Genomic DNA, 19,113 nt, shown 5'->3' with positions numbered 1-19,113 from the left:
TCATCACTGTTTTACTCCATCTTCAGCAGAGGGTAGGCAGGAGCAAGAAAAAAATTTGAGATTCCTATCACCCAAGTTAGTACTTTAAATACCTTGGATAAAAAGATTAATGAAGAAAACATTTGGAAGTACTGAACTGGTGAGCAGTGCTTTGGCAATGATCTATCCTATTCCTATCCGTGTTGTTATGATAATAAATAATGTGAATCAATGCCCATTCCCTTTCTCAAACACAACTGGTTCAAATACATTGGTTAAAAGTTTATGATACATAGGTATGAAATTTGAATCAGAGCTTTAAAACAATATTAATCTTTAAAATAACTTCTGGTGATCCTAAATAATGTGTTTAAATAGATAACTAATTTTTATTTAAACCTTGAATTTTTTAACTCAGTTCAGTCATTTAATTTCTGTTTAATAAGTTTATTGAGTTCAAAGATCCAACCTCAATTTTCATTGCCTAACCAACCCTCTTTTGTTATACAAACCATTTTCAGATAAATTTTCTACGTTGTCTACAACAATAACTTAGAAAAAATATATATGAACAAAATGGAACCCAATCATTAATAAAAAGTTGGGATATTTGCCTAAATTCTTAAAAAGTAACAAAATACAAATAAAATTCAGATTCAAAATGCCAAAGTGAAATCACATTATTTAGAGGAAGAGTAGACTGTCTCTTGAACCTCATGAATCTTTCTCCTTCAAGAGTCTCAGAAGTCAGATGAGAGAGGGACAGAGGTTAAGATTCTGTGGTAAGTTCCTGGCCATGCTATGGAGGGGGATGAAATGTCAGATGAGAAATCAGTATCAGGTATGGTCAACAAGCAGCGGACTCAGACTTGACCAAGATACAGGAAAAAGCAGTCAAAATCGTTCAAGCCTCAGCTCAGTTTTCCCCTGCTCTGTGTCCTCTGCAAATCACTTCACCTTCCCTACACAAGATGCAGGGAGTGGCAGCACTCACTGATTTGATGTGAGACCTGAAGGAAATATTACTCCAAGCAAAGACCTGCCATGGTTCCTTGCAAGTAGAAAGAGTGATACTTGCTAATCACTGTTATTTGCTGTGCTGCTTAAGCTTACTATTCAATTTTTGTGATTTTTCTTTCACTACCTCAATTTTTTTCATTCCTTTCCCTTACTCCTTCATCTCCTACATTTTCTATTTTTCTGTTTCTTCTCTCCCCATCCTTTCATCCTCACTCCGTTCCTCTTCGATTCCCCTTTCTTTTGCTTCATTTTACTTACTTTTAGTTTCTCTTTCTTTCTAGATTCATCATTGTGAGCAAAAAGTCTATAAAATACAGAGCTTGGGGTTTTCAAGAAACATTGCAAGTTTGTGCAAGGCCAACTAATACACTGTTAACTATTTTTTTTTTCTTGTTGTGCATTATTTTATTTAGCAAATAATCATTAAGTCAATTCCATCCAAATAACACAATGGTCCAGAGCACTGGAAGTGCCCCCAATAAAATAACAATCTTGCTTGTGAGACAAATCAACTACACGTGGAACATAGTGAGACAAATCAACTACATATGGAACACCAAAAAGCACTATATGAAAACAATCAAATAGATGTCATGATGCCACATATAATTGTCAAATATAAGTCAGTCCTAGGTAGGAGTGCACAGGAGGGAAGATTACTATGGGTGGCAGTAATGAACCACTATCTTTAACAGAAAACATAAGCACAAAAAACCTGGGATACTGGCAGATTTTCATTTCAGTGGTTTATTGTTGACACTATTGAGCAGGTTAAAGAAAACACATTAGTTTAAAAATGTTAGAGATGTGTTGGCTCTCTACAGAAACTAAGGCTTTTATGGAAAAATATTTATGGAAACATTTACTGGCAATTGTTTCTCTTTTCACCACACTCACACATCCACATTACCACATCACTCAGACCCTATAGGATAATCATGTTTTCAACATTTTACGTCATAAAAACCCTGCCAAGAGATCCCAAAACATCTGGATAAAAAGTGAAAGCTTCAATCATTCAAGTATTTTTACTTTATGGGATGCTAGATTATGACTGGAGCAAATCATGAAAGGATGAAATATTACATAAATGTGAACAGACAACATATACATTTACATTTATTTGTTTTGTATGTAACTAAGGTAGAGTTACGAGCCTGAGGAAATACAGTAAGTGATTATGACTGAATATAGTTCTTTGGACATCACATGTATACTATTTTTTTTTTTTAGATTTCATTTATTTATTCATGAAAGACACAAAGTGAGAGAGGCAGAGACATAGGCAAAGGGAGAAGCAGGCTCACGGCAGGGAGCCTGATGTGGGACTGGATCCCAGGACCCCCAGATCCAGACCTGAGCCAAAGGCAGACGCTCAACCACTGAACCACCCAGGTGCCCCCACATGTATACTCTTTAAAGGTAAAGCAGCAGCCGGCTTTTCCCTCGGCTCTTAATATGCTTTTGAATTTAGAGAAATGCAAACAAAATATTCAAATAAATTAAAAACCTTTGAAAATACTCAAAAATACAACATGGTTAAAGGTATCTTAATTAAAGTATCAATATAAGAAGTAATGAACTAGATAAGTAACGACTACGTTTAAAAATAATCTAACATCAAAAAAAACTCTATCAATAAAATAACATCAGAGGTGATAGGATAGTTTAAGAATTAAAAGTATCTCTTTACTTTATCTCTGTTTAAATACATATTGTTGGCAAAGAAACTGAATCACAGTCCCTGTGACATTCAGGGAAGAGAATCAACTTGGACTTGGCAGATTTCCACACCAGGAGTTATGGTTTTATTCAGTGAATCCTACCAATGCTCTGCTTCACAGAATTCTGAGGCTAATCACAGTAGATGCTTAACTTGCCACCACACCAAAACTTGCACTCCAAGACAGCTCGATGTGTAAAACTACTTTGAACAGACTCCTACCCGTAAAGGAGAAAAGTGACCATGAAGGCAGACAGAGCAAAAACCACATCACAATGTTCATCCTCTTCTTTTTCCCCAAAGGAGAAACCTGGAAAGCATTTAGAATCTCTTTGCTTCTAATCCTTTCTGTAACCTCGAATTGGATCCTCGTTAAAGGACACCTGAGTGAAGATACATATTGACCTACAAATACATCACTATTTCAAATGTTTAAATATTTGAGTGAGGCATAAAACGTATAGACCATACATATTCTTTTTAAATCTTAACTTAGAATACACTATTATCAACTACTGTCATCACCAATAACTTTAAAGATTTATCTCAGGTGGAACAATATGGAGTCATGGTAACCAACAACAAAATGTACTAAAAATCTGAACACTAAAAAGCCCTCATAGTTTTAAGAGTAAAACTGTAAAGAAACAACTGTTCAAAAACTTCAGTACTATATACATTGCTTTGCTTACATTTATGTTATGCTTCATAACAACGTCCTCTAAGATCGATATCAAAACTGACAAGAATTACTAAAATACACTGGTCTTCATTTCTGAGTATATACTTTACCTTGTAAAAGTAATCTATGACCTCCTTGATCAAAAGTAAGTGACTCAGGAACTATATTTTCAAAACATTCATCTGTGCTAATATTTAGCTGAATAATTAATACTTTTAGCATATTTTTGCACTTTTTAAAAACTCCATCTGGAAGAAAGCAACCTTGACTTTTACAACCTACAAATTTAGAGTTACGTGTCAGAGCAGAAGAATTCCTGATGTCAAAAACTATGAACAATTAAATTACAGCACAAGGACTTCACACAGCCACACTGATTCTAACCACGCCAGTGCTGGAAAACGTGTAAGGGTAAACACACACACCCACTCCAACAGACACAGCACAAAATGTATGTAAAAGTTTTAGTGGTTCAAAAGTAACCTAAATCATACACTCCTGGGGCAGCTAAGCTAAATTGTATTTTCCTGACATGTGATTTTTGTGCATAAAATTTTTGAACCTCCTGAACTACTCTATTCCATCCTCTACGCCAAGAAAGATTAAGTTCTATCATTTTTTTTGTGTGTGCCAGAATTGGCTTAACTGGTCCTGCAGACACTTTCTGGAGGGCAAAAACAGACTCTAAGATATAAAGCTTCTCCCATTACTCACTTTTGATTTCTGTACGCTTGATAGATCGTTGCCAGGTTCTCTAGGATGAGACATGAGGAGGAACAGAATTGCTAGGGGTTTCCACTAAAAAGACCAGCACCATAGGCAGCACTAATCCTGCACCTGTGATGTGTTATTCAGCAGTTAAGAAATGCAGTCCAGACTGTGGTTGCCTAATACAGCTCAGCTGTTTTTTCAGTCCTCCCTTTGATTATAAGCTGGCAAGAGAGATTATTCCAGTCAGGCATTGAGCTATGTTCAGGATACATGGCATATGACAGTGGAAAGGTAAAAGAGAAAGGAAACCTTAGAATCAAAAAAATAAATAAAAAGAAAGAAAAGAAAAAAAGTCACTGACCACAGTGTATTATATATCATTTCCAGATGGCTAGAAGCTGCCTCTGATTATAAGCAAGCAGAAAAAATAGGATATTTAAATATCTAGAAATCTATTTTTGATGTTACTCTTCTGACATTCAGAATGGGACTTAAATGTGCAATTCTTTTTTTTAAGGTGCAATTCTTAAGTTTATTTTAAAATAAGCAAAACTTCACAAACTGATTGGCCACATAAACATTTTGAAATCTTTCTCTAAAGACATTTACCAAACCTCAAAGTCAAACTCCTCTTATAATTTGGAACCTCTCAAAATGTTGGGAAAACTAAAAACCCAATGATTGCCATTAATTGTTTCTTTTTTATTAAATTCACCATATCATTTGACTTACTGAAATTTTTTATATAAAATCTGTATTTGAGACATAACTAACCTATTTGTCATGTATGGCTAAGCCAGCATAAAATATTTATTTTACCCAGCATAAAATTACTAGCAAGTCCAAATTATTTAAGACATATGTATCATTCACAAGGGTGTCTACATGGCACAGTGATTTCACAGAGATGAAGAAAAAATGGCCACTATGCTCAGGAGCTGTAAAATCTAGGAGCGGACGGTGGAATAGAATACTTTCAGTTGTTGTTCTCATTCTTTAGTCATAAAAGGGCTGCTGACCATTCACTCACACCAAGGCCTGGACTCCGTTTCCTTTTACACTCTATATAAACACAAAACCATCTGGCCCCCAGGCTAGTATCTGTGCCATTTTAAATAAATAATCTAAAACCTTACCAAAGAAAACAGATATCCTTTTTAATAGCAGATGGTTAAAAAATAAAAACAAAAAATTCATGTATAAACACAAAAAAGAGATGAAGAAAATATATCCATTTCAAAATGTAAATAAAATTTAAGTACATACATTAAAGAAAATGTTTAATATTTTATTTTTTCCATTGAGACATACTAATTACCTACTAAGCCCAGCAGTTTACAAAAAAATATTAGAAAAATTCCATATGATATATGGAGTTAGGAACAATAGAATAAAAAAAAATTCCTGTGTCCATAAAAACATCCTCTCTAATCAGAATTTGACAAGTCATATAATTTAGATTCAGAATTTGGGGTTAGAGATAACAGTGCCTTTAGAGGTCCAAGTAACACTCTGAGGCCAGCTGAAGGACCAAAATTGAGGAGTTATGCCATAACATGTCATATTAACCTTCTCCTAACTATTCCCATAATTCAGTTTGTGCATCCGAAATAAAACAAGATGTTTGAATTTGGTCCTGGGTATGTACATGACTAGGAACATACAGACTTTTGATATTTTAAGATGAAAAATTTTTTTCTTCTAAAATTATACTTAATTGGCCATTAAAATAACGCTGAGATTTTGAACCACCATCTGCTCTGCTTTGATTTATAGGAATGAGGTTGCCAAAGGACAATCTTGTTGACTTTTGGGCAGAAACACTGAGGAAAGATTTGAACTGAGGCTATGTTATTATAATGATTGTGTTATCTTAAATCTGAGTATGGCACACATCGGAACATTCTGGCCTGATACTGCTCAAGCTGTCCCTCTTTTGATAAACAAATGGCTTCAGTTTTCAAAACATTCTCTAAAAGCGATTTTATTATTTTTGATTTTTAATTGTATAAAGCCTAGTAGACTCAGTGGCCCAGACTTTGAAAAGCCTAACTGACCTTATCTTTAAATTTTCTTCCTTTGTATTTCTTTACCCAATTTGTATCTCCTCATTTATGCTAAAAATGTACATACCCACACATTATATTCTAAGGCCAAAATGTTTCCTTCCTCCTCCTTCAAATAGTTATCAGTACGGAGTCTCATGGCACACAAACAACCAAAAAAAGAATAAACAACGTGAATCCAAGGATGCTACATGAAAAATAATTACCTCTCATAAACCCTTCCTTCAGATGTTTCTGTATTTTAAATCACATCAACATAAGGGAGATGTATCCGTGTGTGTTACATCTCTGCACTGAAATACTTTGACAAGTTGGGTATATGATCTTAAAGTTTAGAGTCAGTATAAGAAGGTAAGAAATCTGTACTTCTCATGTTCTATTTAAATTACCAAAATGCTCCCCAAGACTAGTGAAACTAGTATGGTAGGAGCAAAGAACAGTGGCTCTCTTAATTAGATAGTTTAGTTAGAAAGTTGCCCACATTCACAAAGAGTATATGAGATCAACCAAAACATTTTACCAAAATGTAAGAGTTGGTATTTCAACTATTAAGAAACTAGTCTCTGTGTTTACCAACAGAATGTCCTATTCTTCATCTGAAAACACAGAAAATAATTCAGTCGAGGAGGCAAGACTTCTTATTATTCAATGAGTTCGAGATTGGTAAAACTTTTCAACTCTAACAATTATGGTCATCAGGCCTGTGGATCCTCACTAGGCACAAAGTCTTATACTGGTTCATTGTTTTGTTTTGTCTTTTCCCTAAGGAAAGAGCATGGCGATCTTTCAGAATGAATAGACCCTACTTACAATAAATGATTACTTAACAATTAAGGTTATTTATTTACTTTCCATCTTCCCTGACAAAAAATATTTGCTTTCATCACTAAAATCACAGTAGCTACTTGATAGTAATATGAAAAAGCGCTGGTGACTCCTATTCTCTATCATCAAATGAAATAGCCTGACCGGAAAAGTATTAAACTTGTGCTAATTATTAGTTAGATAGAGGATCTGAAAAAAAAAAAAAAAAAAACAAATCCCTCTAACAGCTACTTCCTACAATAGTTTCACCCCAGCCTTTGGAATACAGCACTTTGTCACAGCTTTCGTACACGCTAAAATTGTGGTAAAGGTAACACTGCTCTTCCAATTTCATACCAATAAGGGGGAAAGAAAGCCTCTTCCAATAGGCGCCATCCCAAACAATCCACCCACCCCCACCCCCAACTGTGCGAGTCTCTAGCCTTTGTTGAGTTTGGTGTCTCCTCACTAGCAAGAAAGTCTAAGCAGAAAGATCATTAGTTATGACATGTAGACGCTAGCAGATAATGTTGACTCACTTCAGGAACTATTAAACTATAAACAGTGTGCTGAAAGCCATTTATCTGCATTTTAGGATAAACAGCAGAAGCTACTCAATTAAATAGATTGCAAGAAATAAGCTGCTGAGGCCAAACCAAGTGAAGCTTAATTTTGAGAAGAAAACTCTGTGAATTTAATAAGAATCAATCTAGGATCCCATTTGATTTTATACTATAAATATAAAAATATATATATCATATATTTAAAAAGGCCAATTGATTCAGTTAACAGTTACTGCAGTGTGGTTCAAGTTCAAAGTAAATTTACTGATACTCAATAGAGATTTTCCCTTAAGTGACAGCATTCATGGTAAAAATTGAGCAAATGTATGTTTATCAAGGAGAGCTTTACCTATCACTATAAAAAAGGTAAAGATGAACGAGTCAGTTTTCTTTGTCAGCACTATTCCTACTCACAAACAATTTAACTATTTGGAGAGGTAATTTCTAAATGACTCTTCCTGAGAAAAAGAAACACAACCTCAGTGCTATTTTTCATTTATTTACATCTTTACGTAAATATATATACACATTTCTACCTCCAGCATGTTGAAATGCTTCAAGAAAAACATTTCTCTATCATGGAACCCTGGATTCTAAGCTGACCAGGACTGAAGATAAATCAAGGCCCTTACTCCAAGTACCGTACACTACACAGGTAAAAGACTGCATTTAGAACTTATTTTTCCTACTTGTCAGAAAACAAATCAAAATCTGCTCTTTTTCACACTCCCAGATGTCAGAAGCTTTTCAAAACAATTCTGAGGTCAGGGAAGAGAACACACAGGTGTGTGTTATGTCAACTACTGAAAGCCACTGAAGGTTAGCCTGGAATCTGATCCCTCCACCAACACATTCTTGTGGGCATTACCAACGCTCCTTGAAGGAAGATTACACTAATGCTGACTAATTTTAAAAAACATCCCAAATCTCATTAGATCTATTCCTTAGCAGTATTGTTCAAAAGCATCTCTGCTAGCAACAGCAAACTTTCCACCACCTCTTAGGAAACCTTTAATCTTTTCTCCAATGTCACTTCTTCTGTTCTATTTTCACTCACAATACAACGGGTTCAGTGACAATAAAATATTCAACATCAACACACATAAGTTTTTGTCGTATCATGAAAACTATGACAACCTGCAAAAAACATAAATTTTAGGATATCAGTGACAAATGCTTAAGAATAACTAGCTCACATGGGTGGCCACTGGGCCTTGGGAAAACCATGCTATACTTTCACTGTGGCTGTAACAAGCCTGAAACAGAAAGATGGCAGTGGTATTTCACATCTGAAACTACCAGTGCTTTTGCTAAAAAAAATCATGTGCCTAGTCATTCAAAACCTCTCTTAAACACAAACAGGAACTTAAGCATGACACATTCTTAATTTTAAAAAAAGAAGTGATCAGAAGAATATTCTCGCCATTAAATGACTAGGTTCCAGTCAAGACTGGAAAAATTCTGCCTACCTGTAAAATGATCCAATAGTCACAGATTTCTGATTACATTTATTAATGCTTCAGAATAATCACATCAATTTCGATTTTAATAATTCACTGTCAATCATATTAACATTCAAAAGATTTAGTATTTATATAACCCTTCCTCATCTCTCTCTTTCTCTCTCTCTCTCTCTCTCTCTCTCACACACACACACACAGACACACACACACACACACACACATCCATAGTGAGGACCACAAGTACAAATTATTGCCCCCAAACCGGTCTCTTCCTGCCAAACGTTCCTAGTATTTTCCAAACCTCAAACATGTCTCACTACTGAATAACCCCCTCAGCTAAGGATCAAAAACCCAAAACATTTAAAACATTTTTTTTCTTTCTTCTTCTTCTCAGCCTACCACCAAGTGCCTAAAGGCTCCCGCCCTGAACAAGAGATCTTGCTCTGCAGGGTGCACCGTGGCACTCACCTTCGGCTGTAGCATGGGTAGCGGCTTAGAGATTTATTTACATCTTTCATATCTATCTATGTCAAGTTTCTCAGCTTTACTCTCTTAGGAGCAGCAAACACAGAGGCCTTCACCAGTGATATTCCATAATGCACGGGGCAACAGGAGCAGGGCTCTGTTTACTGCGTATATGTGCAGGATATGCTTTTTGACCTGAGATCCTTTTCTGATTTCCTTTCTCATTTTTTGTCTCCCAACCCCCAATGGCTTTTCAAAAAGTTCAATATTCTTAAAGACCCAGACGTCTCCTTTCTTCTTTCCCATGCCCACCGGAAAGATAGGAAACACCAGGTGTGAAATGTCCCTGTTTCACCCCCTCCACTCAACAAGTCCCCCTCAATGCTTATGAGCTTTCATCCTTGCTTGTCTCATCAGGGGAGCTACCCCACTATTTGCTGGACCTCATCTCTTCTCACACACCCAGGTGCACGGCCAGAACCATAGTCTCTCATGGAAAATGGTTTGCCTTCATACGTTCCTTTCCAGGTTATGAGCAAAGAGTAGATTTCCCAGCTGAGATCAATCCAGCTGAAGAAAGGTCTCAGGACAAAAAGAAAAATGAGTATACTGTAAAGAAAGGGGGAAAAAAAAAACCTCGAAAGGAAAACTTGACATGTTTATCGTGTGCCTTTATATCAAAACGTAGTAACTTATATACAAAACATGTAACCAAGCACCAACTCTTATACTAGGACAAGTCTCAAGTGTAACAGGATAATTAGACTCCACACAGGTGTTAAGAATCATGATTTCTATAACCTTAGCTATGCTACAGACTTGGAAGTCTCCAGAATGTCCAAACTGGTTTGTTTAAAAAAACAGCACAGTGATGATTTACCAATAAGGCTTAAATAGTAAACACAGGTTCTCTGGACATGTTTGTGTGAGGAATACCGATGAATGAATTAGATCTCTAGAAAAGACTCAGCCAAAGCACACTTGTCTAGGTTAGAAATTTAGTGTGAAGCAAATGACCCTGAGTCAATACCATAGTATAGCAGTGCCACACAGTGACTACTTTTCCCATGACTGCATTCCCTGGATGAGCAAGAGAATGATAACAGGTATTTCTAAAGAAAAGAATCATGTGCAGCAAGAAGCTCTGGTTGGTTGCTCTGGTGGCCAAAATATGCAAACATGTTATACCTCTACCTATTTCCAACTCTATCCTTGCCTGATAAAGAATCTGGGAAAAGGACATATGACCTCCCATTGCCCAAGGTCATAACTAGTCATGGATATGAGGAATAAAAATAAATCCAAGCCTGCCTGGCTATCCACACAGGAAACCATTCACAACTGAGTACATAGATCTTTACATACTGGATTTGTATGTAAATATGGATATTCCTGATTTTACCCACCTAATTTCGGGCAGATTTTAAGGTTGACACTTACATTTACATATTGAGGGAATATTACATACATAAAATTTATTTATGCTTGTGAGTCTAGTCTGTATTCCTGAGTCTACAGAGAAAGGGATTTGAGTAGACTAAAAGGAGACTATGCCATATTAGGGAAAGGGAGGCAACAACAGGATAAACAGCCAAAACTGAACAGCAGTCATGAATTTCCAAAATTAAAACTAACAGAGTATTCTGGAAATAACTTTCATTTCCTTGAGCTTACTATTTACATAAACTGTATTTAAGTAAAGGCTGAATTTTATGCTGACACAGAATACTAATAACTCCATTGATTAAGCTTGTTTTAAATTCTACTTAGTAATAATAAAATGGGAACAAATTATGAAGAAAGGCAGAAAGGAATAAACATAACAAGAGTGATGGTACCAAACCTCAATTCCATTCTCCATAAGGTATCTTTGGGTTGGTTGTAGGTGAAGAGAGGAAGCATCAGCACGCACAGTATAGTACTATATCTTCCTCTTTAAAAATTACCAAAAACATGAGTGTTATCCTGAAATCTTATCCGTCTGCTTGGTGAAGATGGGTTATCTGACCTTGACTGTCATAAGCACTTTCCTGGTCCAAACACCTCCAGTTCTTTTTGCTTGAACATGGTACTAAGTCTCCCCTCTTTCATCCTTTTTAAATCACTCCAGCTAAATTGCTAACATGTACTGAGTTCCTTGGCCTGAAAAAAATATATTGGTAATTTTGTTACCAACAGAAGCAATGAATATCAGCCGGTAGTTATAGGTTATGGCCTTACCATAACCTTCTGTCTTTCTCATTTGTTTTTGTTTTCATTAGCAGCTATGTGTAGTAGATATATAGAGAGATAGATATATAATGGAATTTAACTCATATATTTGCATACTTTGAATGGATTTTTTACACATACATGAATATGAAACATGGGCACTGACTGATGAAAAAATCTTGATTCACCCAGCTAGGGAGATCAGTTCTGTAGATGCAAGCTTTCCAAGATCCTAATTTTTCTTTGAAAGTTTGAGTTTTATTGTTAGGAATAAATACTGTCATTTGTTTTCCTTGAATTAACATAAGACTCATTTAATTCATTTCTGAGAACAGGTCTGCAAATACATCTAAATAATCATAGTTTGTCCTTCCCAGTAAAAAATTGTTTCGTGAAAAAAGTCTCAAAGTAATCATTAATCTTCAATATGCTGAAGAATTTCATTATATATGCCTCATTTTGTCACACCGAATATTAAAAAGACATTTACTCAAAGGTTGGAACTTAATAAAATTAATAATTTTTACTACTTCATTCAGGATATTAGATGAAGCTAGCTTTCTTTCTTTGGTGTTTGGTTGGCTGAGTGGCTGTTTATTTGGTTGGCTGGCTTGGTGTTTCATTGGCTGGATGGTTTGGGGGCTCATTTTTACGATGAGTACTTGGCAATGAAGAATATAAGAATATAGTCCGGTGCCTTGTGTTGATTTATGCTTAGATTCTACCAGCAGTTCTATTCACTATTTCTTTTGTAATATATTATATTGAAATATATATATTTCAATATATATAATATATTGAAAATATATTATTATAATGTATACACATATTGTTATGCTTGCAAATCATACTTCGAGAACAGCTGTACTGAATGACCAACTATATATATATACATAGTACTGGATGACATATATATGTAAATTAGGAGATTAGGAGATAAAGATAAATTAGGAGATTTTAAGGATGGTGGTATAAGATGATTTTTATTTTTTTTAATTTTTATTTATTTCTGATAGTCACAGAGAGAGAGAGAGAGAGAGAGAGAGGCAGAGACACAGGCAGAGGGAGAAGCAGGCTCCATGCACCAGGAGCCCGACGTGGGATTCGATCCCAGGTCTCCAGGATCGCGCCCTGGGCCAAAGGCAGGCGCCAAACCGCTGCGCCACCCAGGGATCCCCGATAAGATGATTTTTAAAAGAAAAAATTAGAACATGTAATCACTGAATCCTTTTGAGATCTAGAGAGCTTTTCACATGGACACTAGGTTGCTCACAAAAGTATTATGTATATCAAATACCTGTGAAAGCAATTATTAATGCAAATGTATGCTTTAATGCTTTTAATTGGTCTCTAAATGGCACAATTAAAGTACAGAACCTTAATTGACCTAGTGCCACTTAAATGCTGCCAGTTATGAAATGTTGACAAACTCTTCAGAAGAAACAATTCATTAGAATCGGAGTAAAACAAACAGATACAGAAGGTTCATGTTCTCAGAAAAGTAATTAAAAAGAGAAAAAGCATTTTCCAAATGTGGCACTAATTAGTCTTGGTTGATTTTTGTTTGTTTGCTTTGATTTTTGGTTCTCAGCTATCCCAGGCAGTCTTTTCTGTTTCTGCTGTGTAGGTTTTTTTTTTTCTTTTTCATATGCAAACACTGAAAGGTTGACTAGAAGGAAACACATTTTCTAACTTTCACTACGTTTATGCCTTGATTTTAACTTAGTTTAAGTCTTGATCTCCAAACACGATCAGTTTTTCCTTCATGCTGCAGAAAAAGCCAATTCTGAATTAAGAAAAGTCAGAGATATTATATCATATAAAGGTCTTAAAGAAGAAATAGCTTAGCAGAGCTTTTTCCCCCTACCTACAAATATTATATGGAAAAACTCCAAAAGTATCTTTCCAATATGATGTCTTATATGTGCTATTATTTCACACACAGGTGAAATATTTAGAATATTTCATCCAGAATATAAATTGCACAAGAATAAGTTATATCTCATTGGTTAACCACAACATCCTCACCAGCTAGTATAGCGTGAGGCTCCTCGCAGGCATGCAATAAATTCTGTTAATTAGGTGTGTAAAACAAATACTGTATCACAGAAGTTTCAAGGGTCATCTAATATGAGAGAATATATAAACACGATTATCTCACACATATTTCTACTAATGATGTTATCTCAGGTGTGTGTGTGTTCTATCGTGATTGTTATTTGGTAAAATCTCCCCTTTCTAAAATTGAAAACAGAGGTGCCTGGGTGACTCAGTCAGTTAAGTGGCTGCCTTCGGCTCAAGTCAAGATTCTGCAGTCCTGGGATAGAGCCCTGCACTGGGCTCCTTGCTCATCCGGGAGTCTGCTTCTCCCTCTGAGCCACCCCTCCACACCCCCCAGCTCATGCCCACTCTCTCTCTCAAAGAAATACATAAATAAAATCTTTAAAAAAATAAAATTTAAAACAAAATGCAGGGACACCTGGGTGGCTCAGCAGTTGGGTGCCTGCCTTCGGCTCGGGTCTTTATCCTGGGGTCTGGGACAGGGTCCTGCATCAGGCTCCCTCTGGGGAGTCTGCTTCTCCCTCAGCCCGTGTCTTTGCCTCTCTCTCTGTGTCTCTCATGAATAAATAAATAAATGTTTTTTAAAAATGCAAAAATTCAGCTGAGTTTTTCTGACATTCCTTTTGTTCCCTAGCCATAAAATTTTCAACTCAAACACAGATATTGAGTGGGCCAATTCAACTACATTATATTTTAGGTTAATGAGTGTAACACTGGAACATGGACTTGAGAGGAAGGTTCTGAACAATGTCTCTAATTTCAATGTAATCCAGACAGCATTTACAGAAGAGAGCACATGGCTGGAGACAATGCCCAGCTTGACTAATTAGCTGTATGCCTTTGGGCAAATACATTAGTTTCTCTAGACCTCCATTTTTCCATCTTGAAAAGAGGCATAATAATGTCTACTTCTCACATGGCTGATGCTAAGATTAAGTGAAGTACTACATAAAGCACTTAGCACAAAAGGCCCAGGGAGTGAGACAGAGTAAATGCCCCCAAAATAAATGTTAGTTCACTTCATTTTACAGAAATTCAGGCTTCAAACTTGTGTAAAGATTGTGAGGTTTGTAACACAGAGAAGTATACACCTTTCTCTAACTACATAAGGTATGAAGCCACTACCAGAATCCACCAATTTAAACATTAGTTAAGAAATATACATACACAAATCTAGTTTTCTAGAGTATGATAGAGCTACTGGTATTCATCACTGGTAATAACTACTTCTACTAATTCATATTGCCAATTTTTGGTCAATTTTAGCCACTTTGTAATTTGTTTTATGAAATAATTTCACTATTTAGAAGAAAAGACATGTGGAAATTTCATTATCATGGCTCCTGCTGGTACTGATAAATAAATGTGGCACTGTTCAAGGAAACGACACTACAGAACACTATGTATCATGCAAATTAGACCAATATTATTTATTCATATTTTGGGTTGTTTAATATGTCATATCAACTTTACCTTCAAAGCACTTTCCATAAATGTATCTTTAAAATAGCATGCCTTGTATGCTGTATTCAATCCACTTTACATGTTATCACTAACTGCTAGGAAATATTAGCTACTACTTTCCAGCAATATCCTATACCCTCATAACATCTTAAACTTTGCAAGATACTTACATGAACATATATGTGTGTATTAGATCCAGAAATTATACACACAAGCATTCTATAATATCCACATAAAGTGTTAATGAAGTTTTAAAATGGGCCTATTTTTAATCATTTACCTCAATTCTTCCATTGATATATAATCATGTAAAGCCAGTTATATAACTTCACTGGACTCTAATTTCCTGTCTTTTAGTAGGAAAAGAGTTAAAAGAATATATATGTAATATGGACACTCACTTTAAAATGCATGAAGACGTCTAAAAATTGTAGAAAATGGCTTGTCAATTAACCCTTCTCTGGCTACAAAGGCTATCATCACGTGCTTTGTAAGCTTCACACAAATAAATAATGGTTGAAATAACTGACAAATGAAAGAAATACAACTTCTATTTACTGAGTACTTACTAAAAGTGAAATAGTGTTCCAAGAGCTTTCACCTGTTTTCATGTAATTCTTATCAGAGCCCAGCAAGGCAGGTACAATTATTCCCATTTTACATGACTGAGGCTCAGAATTAAGGTCTTAAGGCTGAGCTGAGATTTTCACTACTCCACATAACTGCTTTATCCAAATCACTTAATAAAAATTACAACAACTAACAACAACAACAATAATAATGAGGAAGAGGAGGAGGAGGAGGCGGATTACTTCTCATCACCACCAGCAGGTATGAATTGCTTTGATTTTTTTCCCCCAGCAGCAAGAACAGGTTTTTCTAAGTCTGCCATGCTCCCTTATGGCAAAGTAGGAGCTATTGGCTGGAGCCCCTCCTTTCTATCTCCTTTATATCTGTCTCTAATCAGTACTACCTTAGTACTCTCTGATCTCTCTCCCACTTCTATAATCCATTATTGGCACCGCTTCTGCCTTCTAAAAATAACAACACACATGCACGAATTTGCAAAACCAAAAAGCTAAAACAAAGTAAGCAAAAGCTCTAATAGTTCTAAAGTTGTTAGGAAGGCATTCAAGGTTCTTCATGAATTGACCCAACCTATCTTCCCAGCCTTAGCTCCTCTCATGGTCTACTCTCTGTCCATATCTTACTCTAACCATGTTCACCATGTTTTTCATATTCCCAAGCCTTAGCTCATAATATTCTTTCTGCCTGTAACAATGTCATTTGCCTTCACCATCTATATTACATTACCCAATCAGGAATATATACACATTTTTCTGATGTTTCCATGGAGATTCACCATGTTATATATTTTATTCTATCTAGGATAATAGTTGCACATATACTCTGGGCCTATCAACTATCACCAACAAGTAGTATAATTTACTTATAAGTCACTCAAATGACTATTAATTTAAATGATTGTGTGACCTCAGACAATTTATCCCCAAGAATCTCCATTTCCTCATTTGTAAAATGAGGATAATAACAGTATTTGTTCATTCATATATATAAAATGGTTACAACAGTTCCTTAAGCAGAATTTGTCCCATTTAAGTATGAACAATTTCTATATTACTATCGGCTGAAACTTGTGACCAAGAATTTCATTATGTGATGCTAACTGGCTCATTTTTTATCCAACTCTGATCTTAGTTTTCACAAATCTTTGAAACACATTTTGTAAGTAAAAAATTGCATTTTTAAAAAAACTATCTTACTTTCTAACTTTTCTAAGTAGCTTATATGAGCAAATATAACCATTATAATAATGGACTAAAAGACAAGCTAACTATAAGACCTTTCTAGAGTACATGGCTAATAAAGTCAGAATGGATTCCTGCAGAACATGAAAGAAGCTCATCTCTCCATGCAAAGCATCAGTTCATCCTGAAGTTTTACTACATATAAAATGAAATGAGGGTAATAAATTAAGGGTAAGACTCTTGGGAAGAGATAAGCCCATTCACTGAACATTTCCCTTTCTGTACACAACTTAGGAAACCTTTCTGAATGCTTCCAAACATTCTGCTATTTGCACAAAACAATTAAGCTTACTTTACAGTTACAAGACATTCATAGTTCAACATCTGTGTCTCTTCTTCTTTCTCTCTTTGCATTAGAAAATTTAACAACACTGACCCCTTAGGTCCTAGTGTCGACAACTAGAAAGCAAATGGACATTGGGGTTGTGAGAGTGGCTGGATCAGAGAAGCAACCTACAGAATATGCTGAGCCAGGAGACAAGAGCCTTATTATGGCATACAGCAAGCAGCAGACTCATCAGTACTGAGTACTGAGTGTCTCCTTGGAAAATATAGAAATAATTAATTGTGCTCTCTAAGCTAGAATTTGCACTCCAAAATGAGGACTGGATGGTTAAGAATTAAAAAGACAAATTTAAGAACAATCAAAACTAGGAGGAAATACCCAAATACACAACAGTTATTAAATGGTAAAAGGATTATAATCCAATATCAAGGTCATTACTAATACTGTATTGTGCACATATAACAAGTGGAAATAAAGCCTCCCTATGATGCATCTAAAAAACTGAAGAATAAATCATAGAAGATTACCATCATCTTCTCAAAAATCATAAATATATCAATCGCTTTTCCACAGAAAGTAATTATTAGAAGTGAAAGTTTACTCAATTACTGTGAAATAAATCTAACACACTGCATATACTGAGAAAAGCAGATGGTGAAAAGCAGTAAAAATTCCAGTGGTAACTATGACTAATTATTATTAAATTTATGAGGCTTGACTTAAAGATAAGTTTTGAGATAACTAGCAGCAACTCAGCAGTTCACAAAGACAAATTTAATCTTATGACCTATAGTAAGCAAAGTAGGATGGTAAATTACTTAAGAATAAGTGAGATGTTCTTTAGAGGAATATGTTTATCAGTAGAAGTACCAGGGTTTGGCTTCCAGGTCAGTGCTTACATCTGCAAGTGTTAAGCCTCACAGAAAGAGAAATAGGTGGATTGATTCTTTAATACTTCTCTGCTCATCTCAACACATACTTCTATTTCATATATAAAATCATGATGAGCAGGCAGGTAACTTTCGCGGCCACTATTTGATTTCATGACCATATATTTCCTTATTTCTATATTACCAAATAACAATGATTTATATGGAGTAACAGCAAAAATTGCCTGACAGCTCTCGCTTCAAAAACCTTGTTAAATTGAGGGATTTCTCATTCAAGAAAGACTGCACTTTTGAAAGTGAGTGAATATATATTTAGACATTTTTTTTTAAGATTTTATTTATATATTAATGAGAGACAGAGAGAGAGAGAGAGAAAGGCAGAGACACAGGCAGAGGGAGAAGCAGGCTCCATGCAGGGAGCCCGACATGGGACTTGATCCCGTGGACCCCAGGACCCTAGGATCATGCCCTGGGCTGAAGGCAGGCACTCAGCTGCTGAGCCGCCCAGGCAACCCATTATTTAGGCATTCTTATACTCTGTGGGTCATATCGGGACCAGGAGAATAGCTGCGGTCCAAGATAAGTGGAAGCTATGTTGGACGTGGCCCAACATAGAGCGTTGGGGTGCTGGGAATAAAGAATGGAGAAAACTTGAAGTAAAAAAGAAAGCTAAAATACTACTCTACCCATCAGACATGAGGATTCATTCACTAACTATTCCTTTGTACCACACCTCAGCCAGAGGGAAACAAAGACCTTTCCAAAGGCCCTAAAACAAGGGCCAAAGAAGTGTAAATTGAAAGGAAAGATTTCTCAAGTCCAAGAAAACCGCTGTGCCAGGCACCATTCTAAGTGTTTTTCATGCATTGACTCAGGTGCTTTGTCTAACAAGCTAA

The 19,113-nt window shown here is 35.7% G+C and overlaps 1 protein-coding gene across 16 annotated transcripts in view; it reads right to left on the bottom strand.

The window, feature by feature from the left end:
- BMPR1B (bone morphogenetic protein receptor type 1B) overlaps nucleotides 1–19,113 on the bottom strand; it is a 392,960-nt gene that overhangs the window by 64,841 nt on the left and 309,006 nt on the right. Inside the window, exon 1 of one of the 16 annotated variants that reach the window (XM_077882930.1) lies at nucleotides 4,119–4,230. The exons of 14 other annotated variants lie outside the window; for them this stretch is intronic. The gene's annotated coding sequence lies outside the window, so the exon portion shown is untranslated. Of the gene's footprint in view, nucleotides 1–4,118; nucleotides 4,231–19,113 lie in introns of those variants that run through there. One more of the 16 variants, XM_077882924.1, reaches the window with a different exon arrangement.

Source organism: Canis aureus, chromosome 33 (genome assembly GCF_053574225.1).
Source record: "Canis aureus isolate CA01 chromosome 33, VMU_Caureus_v.1.0, whole genome shotgun sequence".
In the NCBI taxonomy this organism is placed as follows: Eukaryota; Metazoa; Chordata; class Mammalia; order Carnivora; family Canidae; genus Canis; species Canis aureus.
Note: the sequence above shows the minus strand (reverse complement) of the source record. Positions and strands in the feature narration are given on the sequence as shown.